Here is a 23,233-nt window from a genome sequence, read left to right as displayed (position 1 = left end):
ATCTAACACTATTTCCATCATATTGAGTAAAGGTTATGAACTTATTTTTCTCTCTTGTCATGTGATGTGAGCATTCACTATCTATGATCCACTTGTCATTCTTGTTCACATAGGTAACCAATGCTATTTTTTTATCTTCATATTTATTTGATTCATCTTTCATGGCCACATAGACTACTTCATCATCATTCTCATCAAAATCTTCTTCAAAAATTAGCATATTTTGCCTTTTTCTTTGTAGTCTTTGCTATCATCTGATCTCTTATTCCTATACTTGTTTCCTTCTTTGTAATTCTTATTCTATGTACATCTTGCAGCAATATGACCTACTTCATTGCAATTGAAACATATGATAGGGGGCTTACCTTTAAATTTACTTTTGCCTCTATGAAATCTCCTAGCTAGTAGTGCTTCTAACTATTTCAAATCTTCCTCATTTGTGCTACTATCACTAGATGCATGTTTTCCTTTTCTTCTCTTCTTGCTTGATGTCTCCTCCTCACTTTATTTTATTGTCATCTTGGTCTTGAAAGCATATTCAAGGTTCTTAGGTCTGTAGTTGTCAAAATTGGATAGCTCAAATGTAGTAAGTCTTCCCACTATACCTTCAAAGGTTAGTGTGTTTCCTTGTACACACCTTAGTGCTTGGATGGCTGAAACTCTAATAGCATAGATAGTAAGTAGAGTTCTTAAGTATTTGTTGATAATAGTTTCTTCTTCCAATTCACCACCTAGACTTCTTATTGCACTTACCACTTCTTTTATTCTAGTAGCATATTGAGCAACATTTTCACCTTCCTCCATTTTCATGTCATCAAACTTTCTCTCTTTGCTCTTTGGAAATTCTAATCTCCTCCATAGATATTTGTTAAGGCTTTCCAAATTTTCAATGCAGTGTCACAATCTTTGATATCATCATATTCTGCATAGTTGAGTATAGAGGCAATTTCCAGCATTGCTTGATTGTGCTCCTTCCTTTCGTTCAAATCATCTATAGTAAGAGGTCTAGCTAGATTTAAAAGTTATATTCCAATTGAGGTTTGTACATAGTCACCTATGGATCTAAGGTACAATTTCATTAGACTCTTCCATGTAGCAAAGTTGTCTTTGTTAAGCTTGGGAACTTCTCTCTTGGACATCTTGATCTTTTTTCTTCTAGTACCTTGAAACTAAATTAGCAGAGGCTCTGATACCAATTGTTAAAAATTATTTAGAATAACTAAGAGTAGGGGTGTGGGGGAGGGGGGGTGGGGGGGGGGGGGGGGACATGCAAGCATAACACATAATAAATCAACACATAACATAGTGATTTATCTGAAAACCTAATTTGGAAAAAACCACTAGTAACATGCTAGTCAATTCTCACTCTTCTGAAGTGATGCCCTGTGAAAGGCCTACCCTATTACTGTTAAATGTAACCTTGTTAGAGGATTTAACCACCTTTTTAGAAGTGAGCATTGTTAGAGGACTTTAGAATATTGACTTGGAATGCCACCCTATTAAATGATTTACATATAGCTATTAGGCCAACCTAAGTCCATAGGATTTTCCTTCTATCCTAAGTGATACAATTACTAAAGAGTAACAATTAGGGATTTTGACCTGATTGTAGAATACAACTTAACTTGTAAATCTTAGATCACTTCTTAGCTCATACCATTGCTTGGCCTTCAATCTCTACAACTTTAATAGCTTTCCTTCCTTTCAAGCTTGATATCCTTGAGTCTCCATGCTCAATATACTAGTGCAATAATCTCTTCATGACCACTTGTAGAAGCTGACTCTCTATGCTATTCCTTCTCCTAGATGTCTTCTCCTCGAGACCCTTCCAACCACTTCATAGTTTGGCTCTTTAGCAATAGCATCAGCAATAGAAACATTTTCTTTTTGGTCTATGACTCCTTAAATAGAAGTCTTAGAGTTCTTTTCCTACTCAATTCTTCCTTCCTTTTGATTTCAATTCACATGGATTAGGTAGGATTCATTGCATCTAACCCATATGTTGTTTCCTCTAGAAACTTCTTGAATAATCCTTTTGAATTCACCCAAAAATAATTTACATAGAATTTTGTGCCACCAACTCATCTTCCTTATCCTACATCTGGTTCACAAAATTCAAGACAACAACTTTATTGGCTTAGTTTTGGTGAAACTTTGTCAATATGAAATAATGCAATAGCTCAGCACTATAAAAATACTAGTGCTCAGCACATAGTATGTTGCTCAGCATCAACTATGTTTTTCTTGATGCTTGGCACCTTAAGATCACTCAGCACACATACTAAAATTCTCTGTTAGTCAGCTCTAACTGAGAATTTGCTCGGCACCCACTAATGAACTTAGTTTAAGCTTTGCAGTCATCTTTGTTACAACTTGTTCTTTCAATGTTTCTAAGTGTGACCAACCTCTGTATCTCTAAGTATGTTATCAATACATTAGTTTAACCAATTTCTTAACTAATCCTTGCACTTCATTACAACATTATAACTCAACCTTTCCCTTAGGTACTTCTTGTTACATCTTTTTGATCAAATCCTCTTCATCAATCAACTAAGTGATAGTACTTGGATCTTATAAGCAAATGTCATTTCTACAAATAGCAAGTTTGACATCAATGCCAAAACAATGTTTGAAAACAACAATCTTCCTTCTTTGCAACAATCTCCCTCTTTGATCTTCATCAATGAGCTTTTCAATCAGATTTGTAACAACATATTGTATATCTTGTTCGACATATACTATCTAACAACTTATGCTCGATATACATTACTTGTTCAACATGAACTTAGCTCTATCTAGTAAATGACTTAAGTGTATTATCACTCATATGTCAAAACCAATATGAGATTAACACTATTGTTAGTATTAAGAATAGGGTTAGGATTTGGATTATAATTATAAAATAAGACACATGTTAAGAATACAATTTTGATCAATTTAAATAAAAAGTTGGAATTATAATTAGGGTTGAGATTAAAATTATAATTAGTTCAATGGTAATGATTTAGATCTACTCATGTGTTTGGATTAGGATTAGGGTCAAGGTTAGGATTAAGGTTAAGATGAGAATTACAACTATAATTTAGTTTAGGTTTATGATTGTAGTTAGGGATAATATTAGGGTTAGTGGTTAGTTTTAACGTTTAACATTAAATGTTGAATAAATTATAGTTTAGGTTGGCATTTATTTAATGACTAGATAAGTCATTCAAGGTTTATAGGTTAGTGTTATCATTAGGTTTTATGATTCAACATGAGTATGATTATGGTTAGGGATTGGGTTTAGACTTATGGTTACAATTATAGTTACAATTAGGATTTAGTGTTAATTTTTTATGTTATGGTTAATCATTACACACAATATTTAGGATTATAGTTAAGATTATTGTTACAGTTCTAGGGTTTAGAATTATAGTTACAATTAAAGTAAAGATAAGAGTGTAGTGTTAGGATTAGGACTCATTTTCAAGGACATGTTTAGGGTATATGTTTTAAGGTTAAGATTATGGCTAGGGAAAGGGAATAAATTACACATAGCATTATGGTAAGATTAGGGTTTTCATTCTGGCTATACTATAGAATTAGGACTCTATTGGTACTAAACTAGGTTTAGGATTATTATTATATTAAGGGTTTAGATCATGGTTAGTGTTGAGATTTTGATGATATCTTTTATTAGTTCTTGGGATTAATTTTTTCATAAGTGTTAGGGTTTTAGGGGCTTCTGGCCTCATTAAAGGAGCTCCACACTTGAATTTCCAAGTTTTGGTATCCATATCTACATATTTTTTCTCTTTACATGGGAAAATTATTTCCATTTGATGATGAAACCTTAGCATAGGGACTTTAATCATGAATAATTCTAAAAAATGCTTATATTTGGGTACATCTTCCTAACCTTGCTCTTTATCTCTTGTATGATTCGGTCCTTCAGGAAGTAGGTGATGCTTTAGGTGATTTTGATAGTAGACTCAAAATATTATGACATATTTTATTCTCCATATACAAGGATTCTAATTATCTGAGAAGCTCTTCAGTTAGATAAAAGTCCTTAAATCTATGAAGGACCAAAAATTTGTCAAGAACTAGAAATTCATGAAACTCAGATGATAGTTTTTGACACAATTTTTTTTAAAATAATCAAATCATTACTAATTTCAATGATGGGATTTCTTAATTAAATCTTAATGATTCCCTATTCTCTAATATAAATTTGTTATCGGATGAGAAAACACTTGGGCTAGTTATCGAGTTAGGGCTTTCTTTATTAAATTTATTTGTGAATATTCAAAAAAACACATGGAAATGTATACGAGTTTTGGGGAAGAGCTAGGAGAATAGAGAAGGGAAGCATAGAAAAACATGCACCAAGTTCCTTGCTCATTTTTTTTTTATGTCATCCTTGTCATTTTAGAGTTGAATGATACAAGTTCTTTCTTTAATTAAAATTTAAAGACTAATATTTTAGTTCAATAGTAATTCATGTATGGGATTCATGTTCATTTGAGATTGAATAATAATTTTAAGTTATCACATTTGTATTATAGAAGGAAACTCTTGAATGGCACATTGTAGGTAAACCAAATGTATATCTAGCCATAGCTTATGTTGAATTATAGACATAAGCCTAAAGAGCACATGATGGGCACAAAGAAGTTTGATTAATTTAGGGATTATAAGGAAATTAGGCCATAATGATCTATACCTTCTTTCAAGAAGCAAAATCCTGAACCATGTAGTGGACAAACCAATGGGTTGTATAAGGAAACTAAAAATATAATAGGTAATAGAAAGGGGTTGTTATGGTACCATAATTCTAAATTTAATTCAACAAATTCCTATCAAAGTGGACTTAAAATTATAATTATAAATGAAAATGAAATCTAACTCATTTCATAATTGAATATTAAGACAAAATATAACATAAACCTAACCATCAACCCAAATATAACATCAATATATTATAAAATTTAATTCTTGGGACTCACCCAATGGTACTAACTATGCATATATTATATATGATATAATATATATAGAGAAAGTCTATTGATATTGTGACTTTAATTTAATTTTAAAATATTCACATTTAAGAATTAACATCTTGATATCTCCTGACTTTCTCTCTATATAGTATATGACATATGTATAACTAGTCCATAAACTAGTCATAGCACAATATAATAATAATCTTCCCAATACATTTAATTTATATAATAATAATAAGAAGGAAATTAAGATTAAAATTTAAAATTTAAAATTTTAGTTATATGTACAAATTCATTAGAACTAATTGTAAAATTCTCAGTAATAAGATTTAAAATGATTAAACCAATCAAATGACAAATGAATAATATTTTAATATTATAGACATAAAAATTTATCAACTTCACTATATAATTTCTATAATTTTAATCACTAATTAAATAGAATTATTCAACAAAATATGAAATTAATATTAATTGGAAAAGGCAACCAAAAAATAAAATAAAATAAAAGAAAGGAAGTAATCACACGAAGAACTTATTCCTCAAGAAAGAGTTGAAATGGTTACAATCATAAAGGTATCTAGTATAGATAGAGTGGACAAGTGCTTTGAGCCCCCAACCATTTAACAATATAGTTGGAGTGGTATGCATTTCCACAAGGTAATTGCAATGGTTGCCTCAATTCATGCATCTCTATAATTGAACTGTGACAGATACAATACCATGCATCTCCCTCAATCAATTTGGCACACCCATTATGAAGGCATCCACATACTTCTCCATCTTTACTATTATTAGAAATTAACTCCTTGTCTTTATCATTTTCTCCAACTTGCACATCTAGTCTGAGAGCTTTCTGTAAATAAAAATACTATGTTAAATTTTCCTTACTGGAGTCTAAATCTTGCAATAAATAGTGCCAATGATATGATTTCTAAGGTGGTGTAGTTAGCATAGTGAAATCTAACTCAGAAAGGAAGATTATATGAAATTTTAGATTTTAGGGTTTCTTTAGTTTTATTCAATGTTTATGCCCATTATTATTTTCCCTCTTACTAGAATGTTGTCATGGGTTCCTATTTCTATCTAATTAACAACACTTGATCCATTTTCATTTTGATAATTTGAGAACCACTAGGTTTCTATCTTCATTTCAACAAAATTACTTGAGGCAATGGAATGCACATTGTAAACTCTTTTATGTATGTCCTCTATTCAAATTTTAGAAGTTACATTGATTGGAAATTGTGATGGACTTGGAAGCCCAACATCTATGCAATGCCTGATTATTTGCTAAAACTTTAGCTTGTATGATTTATTTTCCTTCCATGTAATTATTGATGTCCAAAATTCCCTATTTTCCATCATAAAAGGTCTTCTTCAAATATTATAATTCACCCATACTCTCTCACCAAGAAATTCTCTATTTAGTTGTTGTCAAAGGCAACATTTAGGAAAACATTAATAGTAAGTTATATACTCTACTTCTAAATAACGACAAGTTTGACAACTTATGAATCAATGCAATCACTTATATATCTAGCTATTCTTTATATCTATATTTACATATTTTCCTCATTTTTTTAGATTTTCTATTTCAATAGATCCAAATTATGTAGGCAATAAATTTTTCCTTAATCATATTTCCATTATTATTTCAAATAATGTCTCTACAAATAGTTGCACCTAGATTTCCCTTTTCTTTCCCATTGAAATTCATCTTTCTCTAGCCCTTAGGGGAACAATCCCATCTAGAATTCTCCCTTTCCACTTAAAAAATATCTTTTGATATATCAAAGCAATCAATCATAATCCCCTTATCAAATTTCACCTTTCTTTTGAAATTCCTATGATAGTATTTCACAATACTAAGTTCAACTATGTGTTAATGTTCAAAAGGATTCTCTAAAAATCTTATTGTTATATTCTTTCCAGAGGTTCCACAGAATATGGGGATCTAGGATAAACTAGAGACCTTTTTCCATTGGTAGTTTATAGCTTCTATACATAGTCCATTGCTCAGACACCATACTTGGCATGGCCCACTACAAATTTCATCTTCAAAAAGTAAACATCCATGTATACCAAGCATAAGGAAATTGCAAAAGGATGTGATCTCCAATCTCAACTGCCCCTTCATAAAGAAAATACCTATTAGTAAAAAACATACCTCTTTTCATTACATTTTTGATCATGAGGATTTTGTTATGAAGTAACAACCGTCATAAAATATTACTTTTTATGATAAGGTGATGGTTCCACACATTGGCCCACACTTGGGGGTAGAATGATTTGAGTTTGTAAGGAATATATCCCCAACCCCATATAATAGGAACCACATACACTTCCTTCCCAAATAACCAAATCAAGGTTTGTCATAACTAGCACAATGGATTTGAGTTTAATCATAAGAAGAGAAAAAATAGGATCAAGAACAACTAGGTCCACCCATATTCCTTTCTTCCAATAATCTGAAACTTATGAATAAAACTAAAGGGAAAATATTTCCTTGAAGGACTCTAGCATCAACAAAGAAGTGTCTTGTTCCTAAAAAATGGACTTGTCTTCCCAAAATTTTGCACTATGATCATTACCCACTTTATATCTAGAAGTGGAATTAGTTAACTCTTTCCTATGCTTGATGACATCTAAAATTCTAGAGCCATGAATGAGATTATGAGAATCCAAGAAATCCATAATACTCATATTATTGATAAGGTATTTCCTTTTTATGATTTTATTCTAATCTTTATTTTGTTAAAAAATATGCCAATTTTTCTTATCCATAAGGGATAAGTTATGATACTTGATAGAACAAATTCCTAGGAATTCATTCATATTAGAGTTACATGCTTTATACTAAGCTACCAGAGCTAGATTTTCCTTAACCTTAACTCTAGACTAAAGAAAATTACTTTCAATTTTTTCAATAGAATCCAAACATTTTCTCCATGTATTGAGAAAACATAGAGCATGAACTAGAAAAAATTACAAAATAGATTAGAGAAGGTGGAGTTCCTCTACCTAAATAAGGAGGGCCCCTTTTATATCCAACCAACTATTTATTTAATCTATCAAGCATATTTTCCTAGAAATATTCTAGGGGTTTTATCCCTAAGAGGAGACCAAGATAGGAGGCTAGCATACTATCAATTTTACAATCAAGAATCCTTGGAATCTCTTTTTGTCTAGGTATTGGGGTGTTGACAAAAAAGATAGAGTCTTTTTTTTCAATTAATTAACTATCTTAAGGACTTACTGTACACTTAGATACTATCTTTGAAATTGTTTCTTTCATAATATAATATTCTCTCATCATAATTGTATAATCAAAAAAATTCTCTTCAAAGTGCATTAGGTCATTAGAAGAAGGTTTGATGCTGGATGATCATGGGTCCATCAACAATATTTTATCACATTAAAAAAAATTTTTGGTACCTATTTTTAGTTCATAGTGTAGTTGTTACTACCTTGAGTTTTGTGCATGTGTAATTAGCATGATGTTGTGGAACTATTTTTAGTCATTACCCTAAGAACACATATGCTTATGTGTCATATTTTTTGATATATTTGTTATTCTTTCCAGACTCTATTTCTTGCTAATTTTATTTTGTGAGGCACATTGTTTTCCTTTGGGTTTCCTATGATGACATGGAATCTTATGTAGTTGGGAGATGAAAACTAACATTTGTTTGGACCTATCCTTTGGAGTGCATGAAATAATGATACCCATTTCTTCAGTTATGTTTTGCATCTCCAAGACTGGACCTATATTGTAATTAAATGCCTATCTTGTCAACTCGTGGTCTACCTAGCTATATAAACACATGGACCTGATATAAGAGAGTAGCGTAAGAACATAAAAAGGTAGGAGACATTATTAAGATACAAGCTTTGATTCTAACATTGTAATATCTTTATAAAAGGCTACAACTTGAAAGGCCTAACACATGGGCATATTGGTTATTATTTATCTTGTGTAATAAATCTATAAATATTTGAAATATTTGGTCTCTTTGATACAATTATGTATTTTTATTCTATGTGTACTCTTGGCAAGGTGTTATAGGTTTAAGTTGATTTTATTCCATCTTAGCCCTTCTAGAATGGTTGTGTTACATGGTATTAGAGCTTGACTTCTTTCTTAAGAATTATGTCATAGAGAGTCTTAATTGGATTGGTTTTATAGTGGAAGATATAAAATCCTACCTATACATGCAAAAGGTTACAATCTTGTAGTAAGTATTGTCAAAAATTTTATAGGTAGAAGAAAAGAAGGCAATGCTATAATGGACATGTGGATGCAAATTATAGTGAGAATTGAAGTTGTTGAGGCAACTTAGAGAAGAGATGTACATCTTGAAGATGTTAGTGATTATAAAGATGCAACACCTAGTCCTAACCTTGAACATGAGGAAATAATTTTGAGAATCTTTTTTAGGGAAAATTCTAGACCTGGTGTTGAAGTTTATTTCTATGATGGAAGAGGTGAGACTAATGTAGTATTGGATTAGATCTCTATGATTGATAAATAATTTAAGAATGAAAAAATCCTAATAGAAAGAAGGTACATATAATAGTTAAAATTTTGACAGGTTGTGCTTCACTTTGGTGGATTCTCTTGTAGACTAAAAGACACAAAAGAGGAAGATAAAAGATCAAGACATGTGTAAAGATGACAATAAAAATGAAGAAGAATTTCCTTCCTACAGATTACCAAGTTTACATGTTGAGAAGAACAAAAAAATTGAGACAAAAATACATGAGTGTGAAAGAATATACTAAGGAATTTTACAAATAGATATCAGATCTAGACATGTGGATGATGAAGTTGAAAAGGTGGCCAGATACTTTAATGTCTTGAGGATATATTTTATAGATGAGTTTAGTTATGTTAAGATGGATAGTGTAGAAGAAGCATATAAGTATACCTTGACAAGTGAAGAAGCATTTGAAAAGACACATGGTGAAAGAAAAAGATTTAGAGGCCTTTGATTTCAAAGGAGAGGTAGAAACTATGGAGAAGCTAGTAGATAAGACAATACAATGCAAGATAAAGGAAAACAAGAATAGGAAATAGAACCTTCTGGAAAAGGGGTAAATATAGTAAAGCTAGATATACTAGTTACTCTAGGAATAATAATGGTGGAAAGATAGAAAATAGATCTTAGTTTGTCTCAAATGTGCAGAAGGACATAGGATTTATAGAGTATATTAATTCTAATAAGAATACTAAAGGTATTAGTAGAAATACCCTCTCCTATGAAGATGTTGGTGAAACTGTCATGTCCCCTTTTCAAATAATTAAAAATAATAATTTTTGCCAAGGCAGGCAGGCCCAAAAAGGTGAAGTTTCGGAAAAAGGGGATAATCTTTGGAAGCTAATGGAATAATAAATGAAAATTATTATTAAAATATGATTTATTAACCCCTCTTGGACGTGAGTTAGGATTATGCCCTCTTTTAAGGGGTTTGGAGGCATTTTGGGCTGATTCCAAAACTTGATTTTTGCTCATTTCTTTGTTATTCTTCAGAGGCTGCCAAACCTGTGGAGAAGGAGACCCAAGAATGGGATCTTGTAGGTTTCTAAGAAGGCTAAGGATGGGAGTTTGAAGCCATTCCATGTGCATGCTCATGGAGAGTTTGCCTTTGTGTTGGACAGTACAGATTTGTGGGTTTTCGGGTGTGTTTTTTGTAAGAGTTTGGTGTTTCCAGTTGAGTATTTCATATCAGTTTGGGTTGCTGCTGTATGTAAGACTTTAAGATGTTAAAATAGAGCTGAATATATTTATTTGGATATTATTATACTTCCGTGATAGATTATTATTGTTTTTGTGGTGTTTCCGAGCTATTCTATGTTGTTTTTGGGAGCCCGATGAGCATTGTTTTTATCCTCCGTTTGGGAGCTGTTGTGTAAATGTTATATAGATCTAGAAATGTCATTTTTTAGGCTGTTATGCTACTGAAATTTCTATAATAATTTCCACTTTCATATTTACTAATAATATGTGAAGCTATGAAGTTTTTGGCACTATTTTCGGCATACCCGATTTGGGGTTTATTGAGAAATTGGTGGATCTTTGAAAGATTGGTTGTTTGATCTTAAAGATATGATTAGAGGCTTGAAATATCATATAAAATCAGAAAAGGGACATTAAAGTGGTATCAGAGCTATGATCTTGCCAGCCTGAGGGTTTGTAGAAGTTTGCATGTTAGTTTTGACAACTACCCAAATCTTGCATGTCAAAATTTATGGTTGCATGCTACTTCTAATCATTTGCATGTTAGTTCTTGGTGAATTTGGTGGTTGCATGTTGCTTCTAATCAGCTGCATGTCAAAATCTATGGTTGCATGCTACTTCTAATCAATTGCATGTTAGTTCTTGGTGTTTGAAGAAGTTATAACCTATTGGGGTTACACTCTGCTTTATCCAGAATGGACAAGTATAGAACAGAGTCTTAGAGGACACGATCTTGGACAATTGATATCTAGAGTCAGAATAGTAGAAAGGATGGTTATTTAGACATTAGAGATAAACTTAGGAAAATAAGCCATGACATGTCTAAACAGTTGGTTGAGCACCACCGTATAATGAATGACATGTTGTCCGACCCAGCTAAGGTGGATAAGTTGACTAGATTTCTATTTGGCAGATTTTCTCATAGGGTAGATGACACAATTACCAAGAACTTACATGAGGAGTTTGAGAAAATAGCTTATAGCCAGGCTAAGGTCTTAGATTCTACTCTGCCATAGGAGGTAGTGAGAAAGGATATTACATAGATTGATAGTAATGGTCAACTTGATACTCAAATTGAGACAATTGTTTATAGGTCATCAAAGGGTGATGTCACAGGTATTCAGGATGGTATAGTTACAACAGGTAGTGACAACAGCATAGTGGGTTTAGATGATGATTATGAGGATTTTGTTGTGCATGATGGTGAGATACCTAGTAGAGATGAGCAAACATTGAGCATTCATGACTTTGCTGAGAAAGAGTACCAGGCACAGTTAGATGCTTCGACACATAAGGTTGAGGCTGGTAGTACTTCACATGATTTGTCTAGCTGGCTAAAAGTGGACAAAGACAATATTGTGACTTCATTATCTCATCATGACAAGTATGTGGAGTTAGTTGGTATTGGTCATATTACTTAGGTGAGGAGTTTTCTTGAGTTACCAGCTGATTCTAGTTTACAAATATGGACTCAAGATTTTTATATTGGTATTTAGGATTCAGTTGACTAGAGATCTTTAACACTTTTTGGTAGCAGTGTTTATTTGGTTGCTATCATGGATTTGATTAGCAGATTGCACAGTGTTGTCTTTTCTTGTGCCAGCAGCTTGTCCGATGCTAGTATTAGTTTTTATACACTGGTGTTGGGCTTTGTTCATATATCCAGTCGACCATACTTGCTGGAATGTGTTGATGATCTTTCATATTTGGTAGTGTGTACAGATGAGTCCCAGGATCATATTAACATTGATGACATCCAGGAGGATGCAGTGGGTAGTTTTGAAGACTTAGTTTCCTTGGTAGTTTCTTTTGGTACAGAGGAGTTAGACATCAGTGCTACAATTTTTGATACTCCATGTGTTGATATGAGCTTTGGAGTTGATTCACAGGATATGGATGGTAATACTCTAGAGACTAGTAACATTGAGGATACTCCTTTAGACAGTGCATCAGAGGAGGTTTGTAGGAGACAGTCTGGCCAGTGCCATCATGTGTCTAATTAGTTGAGAGTTAGTGAGTGAGACATTGCTATTGCTTGCCAGCATTTTTATGCTACTCGTCAATTGTTAGCAATTTATGGATGGGGTTCTCCTACTAGTGATGAGTAGGGAGGCAATTATCTTTCCTTGACAGAGTTCCACTCTTTATGGGAGGCTATTCAGATTCTGAGACAGGATTATATGTAGTTGGTAGCTGACAGAGATTATCTTATGGAGTGGGGAAGTACAACATACGATGCATTTTTGGCCAAGGAAGCCGAGGTGAGTGAGCTTACTCAACAGCTTGAGGTGACTTCTGAGATTCTTGAGAGTACATAGTTGGCTTTCAAGGACTCATAGTTTCATTTGGCTAAGTTGACCATGGAGTTAGAGCAACTACAATCTTTACCAAATTTTGTACAGTCACAAGCCATGGTGTTTGGTGATCTGAGGATGTCCATGATCAAGATTGTCAAAGACAGTGGAGATGGGGATGCATCCATCCTTGATACTAACATTTTCATATTGGGTTTGTTCCCACTAGAGTCAGGTTCAGTTGAATTGGGTGCTGTAGCAGATTGTTGTGGTATGCCTAACATGATGGTGACCTCTAGTACTAATGGCATGAAGACTAGAGATGATGTATCAAAGACCATGTGTGATGTTGGTGAGCCGACAATTGGCATGGTTCCTGCTAGTAATACTACTCCCTTGGTGATGTCTTCAGAGGTAGTAGTCAGTTCCAACTTGGTTAGTGATCAATTGCAGTTAGTTACATCTGGATTGCAGTATGAGCCACTAACTAAGATTGGCACATTCTATCGACATTACATTGTGAGGTATGCTCATCAATTCACCTTTGATGACCATGTTGATGAGATGATGATACAGAGATGTACTTTGGTTCCTAGTGCTTATCATTAGTTATGGGATAGTTTGACACCTTGGGATGAGAGTTGTGATGGGCACGACATGGAAATAGGTTTTGTAGTTGACAGCTTGATAAATCATGACTTAGAGCAGGAGTTTTGGAGTGATGCTTCAGCGGGTGTTGTTATTGATTCTACTCCGTTGGCTATGACATCTCCTGACTTAGCTGGTGATCAGTCACAGCGGGTTGTATCACTTGTTCATGGTGAGCTGTTGACTAAGGTTGGTTTTCTTTATCAATTTTATATTGCAGGTATATACATCAATTAGCATTTGATCCTTGTGTTGAGGAGTTGATGGCAGGCAAATTTGGTTTAGGTTCCATTTCTTACTGTTTATCTTGTGATGGCTTTTCACCATCAGGGGTGCATGGGAGTTATGGTTATGAGATAGTGGTCGGTGATCTGCAGAGTTGTGTTGACTGTAGGAGTTGTATAGTGTGTGGATTCTCCATACTTGGTATAGTTTCATTCGGGAGCATTCACCATTGTTGCAGAGTTGGATTGTACATTTCATATAGGCCAGTGGGATACGTTGATGGTATTTACTGTGTTGGTAGTTTGATTTGTCCACTTTACTTGGGTTTTGATGTTCTAAGAGTTTGTGTCTCGTGGGTTTTTGATTGTGGAAGTTGTGATTTTGGAGTTTGGTTGAGCTGTAATTATCAGTTTGATTATGGATTCCTCTTGGTTATATTGCAGAGGATATCGCAGGAGCCTGTGTTAATTAATAGTAGTACAGTTCATGACTACATTTGGGATCCAGGTGGATTGATTGGTTTATTTTTCAGCCATTGCTTGAGGACAAGCAATATTTGAAAGGGGAGGACTTGTCATGTCCCCTTTTCAAATAATTAAAAATAATAATTTTTGCCAAGGCAGGCAAGCCCAAAAAGGTGAAGTTTCAGAAAAAGGGGATAATCTTTGGAAGCTAATGGAATAATAAATAAAAATTATTATTAAAATATGTTTTATTAACTCCTCTTGGACGTGAGTTAGGGTTATGCCCTCTTTTAAGGGGTTTGGAGGCATTTTGGGCTGATTCCAGAACTTGATTTTTGCTCATTTCTTTGTTATTCTTCAGAGGCTGCCAAACCTGTGGAGAAGGAGACCCAAGAATGGGAGTTTAAAGGTTTCTAGGAAGGCTAAGGATGGGATTTTGAAGCCATTCCATGTGCATACTCATGTAGAGTTTTCCTTTGTGCTGAACAGTACAGATTTGTGAGTTTTCGGGTGTGTTTTTTGTAAGAGTTTGGTGTTTCCAGTTGAGTATTTCATATCAGTTTGGGTTGCTGCTGTATGTCAGACTTTAATATGTTAAAATAGAGCTGAATATATTTATTTGGATATGATTATACTTCTATGATAGATTATTAGAGTTTTTGTGGTGTTTCCAGGCTATTCTATGTTGTTTTCGGGAGCCCGATGAGCATTGTTTTTATCCTCTATTTGGGAGCTGTTGTGTAAATGTTATATAGATCTAGAAATTTCATTTTTTAGGCTGTTATGCTACTGAAATTTCTATAATAATGTCCACTTTCATATTTACTAATAATATGTGAAGCTATGAAGTTTTTGGCACTATTTTCGGCATACCCAATTTGGGGTTTATTGAGAAATTGGTGGATCTTTGAAAGATTGGTTGTTTGATCTTAAAGATCTGATTAGAGGCTTGAAATATCATATAAAATCAGAAAAGGGACATTATAGAAACACCTAATTTTCCTTAGCATGGTGAGATGTTGATGATAAAAAGAGTTTTTTGGAATGAGGACGATGATGAAGAACCTATTTTGAGAAGTAATTTGTTCAAGACTAGATGTAAGATTCTAGGAAAATATTACAAAGTAATCAATTATAGTGGAAGTTCTAATAATTTGGCATATGAGGATTTGGTTAAGAAGTTCTAGTTGTCAGGATTTTATACATCTTACACCTTATCATGTTGCTTAGGTATAGAAGGAGCATAATTTATTTGCATGCAAACAATGCCTAGTTAAGTTCAAAATTGGAAATTATCATGATAGAGTCTTGTGTGGTATTATACCTATGGGTTTTTGTCATATTCTTTTAGATAGACCTTGGAAATATTCTAGAAAATATTTGCATGATGGTATATTGAATTAGTATACTCTTTTGGTTGATGGGAAGAATAAAATTTTGTTATCTTTGGTAGAAAAGCTTTATGAGAAGCATTGTACTATAGTAAGAGTAGGTTTGGTTGAAGGAAAAAAATTTGCTAAAGATGTAAAGGAATATATATATATATTTTTCTTTTATTTCTGAAAAGATTAAGAAACAAGATAAATTAGAACATGCACCTGAGATCAAATCTTTATGGGAAAAGTTTCAAGACATTATTTTTTATAATGTATCTAATGATTTACTTCCTATTAGAAGTAATAATCACTATATGAATTTGATACTTGGAGCTAGTTTTCCTAATAAAGTACCACATAGATTGATACCTACTCATTTTTTGAGTTAAATAGACAAGTGCCTAAATTTATTGAAAAGTGTTTGATTAGAGAAAATTTGAGTCCTTGTGTTCTACCTACTATGCTAGCACTTAAGAAGAATAGGGAATGAAGAATGTGCACTGATTCTAGAGATATTAACAATATCACATTAAAGTTTAGGTTTCCTTTTTGGAGGGTCAATAAATAATTAATTTTTTGAGTGGATGAAGTATTTTAAAATGATTTATTTGAGAAGTGGCTTTCATCATATCATAGTTAGAGAAGGAGGCGAATACAAAAACCATTTTTTAGAATAATGAAGGTTTTTATGTATGGTTGGTAATTCCTTTTGGTTTAACTAACACATCTAACACTTTCATGAGTTTGAAGAATGAATTTTTGATATTCTAATATTTAGTAAGACTAAAGAAAAAAAAAACTTGAGCATATCAAACAAGCATTGGAGAGATTGAAGGAATAGAAGTTATTGATTAACTTGAACAAATGTTCATTTATGAAGGAATATTTTGTGTATATTGGTTTTTTCATTTCAGCTAATGGTTTGAAGGTTAATCTTGAAAAGGTAAAAGCTATTCTTGATTGGCCTAAACCTAATATTATTAGAGAAGTTAGATGATCTTATGGATTGACAAGTTTCTATAGGAAGTTCAACACAAATTTCTATTCAGTTTGTAATGCTATGATGCATCACTATGAGAGGTGATAGAAGAGATTTGAAGTGGACACATGGGGAACATAAGAATTTTGAAACATTGAAATAGGGAGTAGAAGAATTGCCAAAACTTTCTTTGCCTAATTTTAGTAATATTTTTCAACTTGATTATGATGCTACTTGAAATGCCACTTGAGCTATTTTGAGTCATGAAGGAAGGCCAATAGCTTTCTATAGTGAGATGTTGAATGATGCTAAGAAAATATATTCAATTAATGATAAATAATTCTATGATATTGTTAAAGCTTTTAATAAGTGCAGAAATTATCTGATGACTAAAGATTTTGTGTTGTTCACTAACCATAAAGTTTTACAGTATTTGAGAAGTTAGAACAAGTTGAATCAGAGGCACATGAAGTGGGTTGAGTACTTGCAAATTTTTTCCTTTGTGTTGAAACATAAAAGTAGACAATCAAATAAGGTTGTTGATTATTTAAGCATAAGAATGATTTTTCTGACATAAATGATAGTTGAGTTACTTGGTTTTGATGATTTGTAATAATTGTGTGAATCTAATATTGATTTTGTAGAACCTTGGAAAACTTGTAAGAACTAGTTGATGAGTGAGAAGAATAAGTGGAATAATTATTTCACGCAAGAAGATATGTATTTTAAAGAAACCTAGCTATGCAAATCGAGAGGATCTATGCAAGATGATATCATGAAGGAGAAATATAGTGGAGGACTTGCTAGACACTTTGGATTGGATAAGATAATAAAGTTTATTTATGAGAGGTGCTTTTGGATGTAGATTAATAAATATATACAAAGGATGGTTAGAGGTTGTAGAATTTTTCAAAAATCAAAAGGAGTTAGTTAGAGTTTGGGATTGTATTCACCATTGTCTATACCTAATAAGCCTTGGAAAGATATCTATATGGACTTTGTTCTTGGTTTTCTTAGAACTCAAAAAGGTCATTATAGTATTTTGGTAATAGTGGATAGATTTTCAAAGATGACTCATTACATACTCTTTAAGAAGACATCTAATGTAGTACAAGTGGTTGAATTTTTCTTCAAGGAGATAATGAGATTGCATGGTCTACCAATAAATATTATTTTAGATAGAGATACCAAGTTCACTAGATATTTTTTGATGGGGACACAACCCAACAACCAGAATAGACACAATAGAAAGGGGAAATTATATTAACTGAGAAAATAAGCTGGTACAAACAGTGCAGAGAAAATAAACTCAAAAACATGCCCTGTGGGCTTACAATAGCATAAATCTGGAGAATATTTCTCCTTTTAGCACCTCCTCTCAAGCTCCAATCCGAACTGCCTTTTACAATGCCAGAAATCTCCTTAAATAGACCTCGGAGGGTTAAGGACTAGGAGTACATTCTAGAAAGTGCTAGTAGGCATCCACCGACAAAATAGAAGGTTCCAGAAGCTGCGTTAGAAGTCGGTGCAATTCTAGAAGAATCCAGAAACGGTAGCCAAACTTTCGGGAGGCATAACTTTTGAACCGTAACTCCGATTGATGAACTGTTTACATTTTTGGAAAGCTCTCGAAGCGCTCTATAGCCCTATGGACAAGCTTTGCTCGTCCCCCATTTTTCGACCCTTTTCGAGGTCATTTAATGCCCCAAACCTGACTTTGAAGCATTCTTAGGGGGTCTCCAAAACCCGAAAAACTGCAATAACTTTCAAATCGTGGGGCCTTTTGACCTGATTCTTTTTCTGGAATGCTCTAAATCTCGATTACATTCATCTGGCTAAGTCACACCTTCTAGGTCACCAAAATGATGGTCAAATTGCATGCTCCTATTTTTTTGGGATTTTTAAATGCACTGATAGTTGAACTATGAGAGTTGGACCCTTTATTTGAGCCAAATGGGTATCCAAAAATGCAAAGACATAAAATAGAAACTAAGTCTAAGTACATTTTTTTGGGTGACACAGGATTGCCCTTATACCTCTGGATGCTCCTGCATCATTTTTTGAGAACACTTTGGAGTAAAATGGTTAGAGTTAAATTTTAATTGTAAATTTTATCCGCAAAAAAATGGACAACTGAGGTAGTGAATAAAAGTTTGGTTAACTTCCTAAGACGTTTAGTCTAAAACAAGCCTCATAATTGGGATATGATTTTAGTAAAGAAGAGTTCACATATAAAAATTTGGTGAAAATGACTACTAAGAAGATACTTCTTGAGATTTTTAATGGTTTGAATAATAAAGGGAGTACTAAATTGAGAGACTTTAATATCGAGGTAAAAAGAAGTTCTAAAGTTGAGGAATTTGCATATTTTATGAAGCTTTTGAATGATGGAGTAAGAAAAAATATGAAGGATAATAAATTTGGAAATAACAAGAGAGAAAAAAAGGGAGAAGACATAAATATTTTGAGGTTGGATACAAAGTGATGGATCATTTGATGAACAACGTATTTCTAGTTGGTACATTTAGTAAGCTAAAGAGAAATAAATCTAGTCCTTGTCAAATTTTGAGCAAGTTTGATGGTGGAAATTCCTTTGGAGATGAATTACCTTGAGACATGGATATTTCACCCATATTTAACATAGGAAAAATCTTTTATTTTTTCAAGGAAATTAGGAATTAAAAGATAACTTGGATTATTCTAAGAAGAAAGCTTCAACATAATTGAGAACATCTTAGATAAAAGAATAAGAAAGAGTGCTAGAGGAAAAGACTACATGGAATACATTTTCAATAGATAGATAAAATAATAGAAGATAGTTCAAGGATAATACAAAACGAGTTGGATATTTATGACCCAAGTTAGAGCATTGAGGCTTCTTGATGTGGACATTGTTTCTTTACTTACCCAAGGTGTTAGATGCAGGAGCATCTTGGGTCAATGAGCAATCTTGCATCATGAAAAAAGATTTCTTATTTTATGTACCTATTTTCTATTCATAGTATAGTCTTTATTTCCATGAATTATGTTCTATGTATAGCAAACATTATGTTGTGGACCTATTTTGAGTTCTTTCCCTAAAAGTACATATGTTGATGCATCATATTTCTCGTGTTATATGCTATTCTTTTTTATCTCTATTTTGTATTAATTTCATTATGTGAGTTGTATTATTTTCCTATTGCATAGTTTCTTATGATGGCATAGGATCTTGTGTAGTTTAGAGATGACTCCTAACATCTCTTTGGATCTATTCTAAATATCACATGAAAAACTAATATCCATTTTTCGGGTCATGGTTTTCATCTCCAAGACTTGATCTATATAGTAATTAAATGCTTCGCTTGATGACTTATGGTCTAGCTCAAAATATAAACACTTGGATCTGATTTAAAAGAGTAACATAAGAATTGAAAGAGGTAGAAGGCATTAGGAAGATGAAATCCTTTACTTTTACATAGTAATTTATTTGCAAAAGGATGCAACCCATAAGGCCTCAGAGCCAAACATTTGGTTGATTTCTATCCTTTTTAATCATTGAGAAAATCTATGAAATCTTGGTCTATTTCCTATAATTCAATGTTTGGCTTCGATGTGTACTCTTGGCAAGTTATTAGTAAGTTTTTGTTGAAATTTTTTCCATCTTAACCCTCCTAGCATACTTTCAAGAAGGTTTAAGACAAGAAATACACCCTTTACACACATGAGTACTAACAAATCTTCCTGGGATCTTGAACATGATCATAAAATAATAGGAGAAAGAGGATCTCTCAATTGTAGTCCTTTGGAAGGTTTAATTAAATTTTGAAGAGGAACCATTAAAAATAACTACTAAATATGGTGTACTAACCTATTGGAAAATAAGCTAGATGAAGCAATGCCCAAAGATAAATTCTTCAAAAATTTGAATAGGAAGTCCCAATCCACTCTATCATAATCATTAGAAAGGTCAAGTTTAAGAACAAAACCTTGATATTTAAATAGTTAGTCAATTCAACCATCTAATAATTTTTTAAAATATAATGCACAATTTTTCTAGATCAAACAAACCCATTGTGTTGAGGCAAAATGTTTATAGCTAAGATAGTCAATAATATTAAAGTCAGGACATTAGAAAACACCTTGTAGATGGAATTGTATTAACTTATATGTCTAAAATATTTCACCATCCTAGTGCCATCTTTTCTAGGGATCAACACTATGAATGAATAATTGACATCCTTGTAATGTTTTGGATCCAAAAAATTCTTTAACATTCGCACTCATCTCTAACCCTACTATCTTCCAAAAATGTTTAATGAAAAACATTGGGAAACCATCAGGATCTAAGGACTTATCAACTTCAAAAGAAAAAAATAGCCTTATGAATTTCTTTAATGGATTGAATGGAAAATAAAATTTTATTAATATTTTCAGGTAACATCAAAGGAATGGTAGTTAGGAACATTTTCTATTTGATAGGAAAAGATTGGAATCTTTTTTTCTAATGGTTGTATAAGTTATGGAAATCTAACAATAAAGTATGATATTGAAACTAATAACTTCATCATTAACCCTTATCTCAAGTTGTGATTCCAAAAGGGGAGTATTAGTGGCCACTTTTTTTTTCTTTCTAAAATCAATAATTTCTAAAATTTGACAAGAATTTGAAGATACCTACACTAAATTTTTTGAGATATGACAAAAAAAAAGTAGTAGTCCTTTGAATCTAGTTTTGAAACTACTTTTTTTTTTCAAAATGGTTTAATTTTAGGTCCTCAATAAAGGGGGCCATAGAAACTGTTCGTGCTTTTTTAGGAAAAAAACATAACTTAATGAAAAGTGTGGCCCCCTAATGTTTTAAGTTTTTTTTTTTCAAAATTCTTTAATTGCTCTAGTAAAAAAGTCACCTAACACTGTGTAGTTTATCCTAGATTTTTTGAGTAATTTTATTATATATATATATATATATATATATATATATATATATATATATATATATATATATATATATATATATATATATATATATATTCCAATTAGACACATCCCAAAAATGTGAAATATTTGTGTACTCCCCCTAGAAATGATTAAAAATTAATCTAAAATCAAATGTTCTTTTTTTCAAAGTGTGTAGAATAGAGTCTAGTTTCTAAAAAATTAAGTTATTACAAAATTTGATGAATGAGATAAAATCTACACCCCAATTAGTACATGTTACTTTTTTAGAGAAAAAAGACATACATTCAAAATAAATTATAGTTGAAAGGCTTAAAATAGTATGAATTCAAAATAAGTTATATGGTTATATAGCTAACACAAAGATCTACAATATCATATAATTTGATTTTACTGATGCTCAACCATGAGAAAACTTGAAGGAGAGAACACAAGAAAACTCAATCATTTTTTGTATGGTTGCTACAAAACATGTCTCAAACAAGTTTAGATACTCCAAACCTTTAGGTTGGATCCTCAAGGAAAATCCAAGCCTTAGGCTTGGTAGAATACAATGCTTTAAATTGTGTGTGTGCATGACAACACATGTTCGCTATCATGTGCACACTATGTAAAGATTATTTTTAATTTATGGCTTACATAGTGCACATGAACTATAGCGCATACATGTTATAGTGCACAAACACTTTGTAAGCCTTCTATTTCAATAGAGAGGATGGATAGGGGGAGAGGGAAGGAGAGAGGGTAGAGAGTGTGAGAGAGTAGAGGATGGGGAGGGAGGGGGAGAGAGAGAGAGAGAGAGAGAGAGAGAGAGAGAGAGAGAGAGAGAGGTGTGAGAAGTATATAGTAAAAGAGAGGAGTGGGAGCGAGATTTAGCTAGAGAAATATGGAGATGAATATCAAGATAGATACATGACACACACACACACAGATGTGTGTGTGTGTGTGTGTGTGTGTGTGTGTGTGTGTGTACATATATACAGATATACATATATATACATATATACATATATATACAAATATACATATATACACACACACACACATATACATATATGTATATATGTATATATATATATATACATATATATACATATATATATATATATAGATATATGTATATATATATCTATATATCTATATGTATATATGTACATATATATATGTATGTATGTATACATATATACATATATACATATATATATGTATATATGTATATATGTATATATATATATAATATATATACATATATTATATATATATACATATACATATATATAATATATATACATATATACATATATATAATATATGTATACATATATATAATATATGTATACATATATATATAATATATGTATACATATATATAATATATGTATACATATATATATAATATATGTATACATATATATATAATATATGTATACATATATATATAATATATGTATACATATATATATAATATATGTATACATATATATATAATATATGTATACATATATATATAATATATGTATACATATATATATAATATATGTATACATATATATATAATATATGTATACATATATATAATATAT

This window comes from Cupressus sempervirens, chromosome 6 (assembly GCF_028749045.1).
Source record: "Cupressus sempervirens isolate cs-2001-9-10 chromosome 6, ASM2874904v1, whole genome shotgun sequence".
In the NCBI taxonomy this organism is placed as follows: domain Eukaryota; kingdom Viridiplantae; phylum Streptophyta; class Pinopsida; order Cupressales; family Cupressaceae; genus Cupressus; species Cupressus sempervirens.
This window is presented reverse-complemented; position numbering follows the sequence as displayed.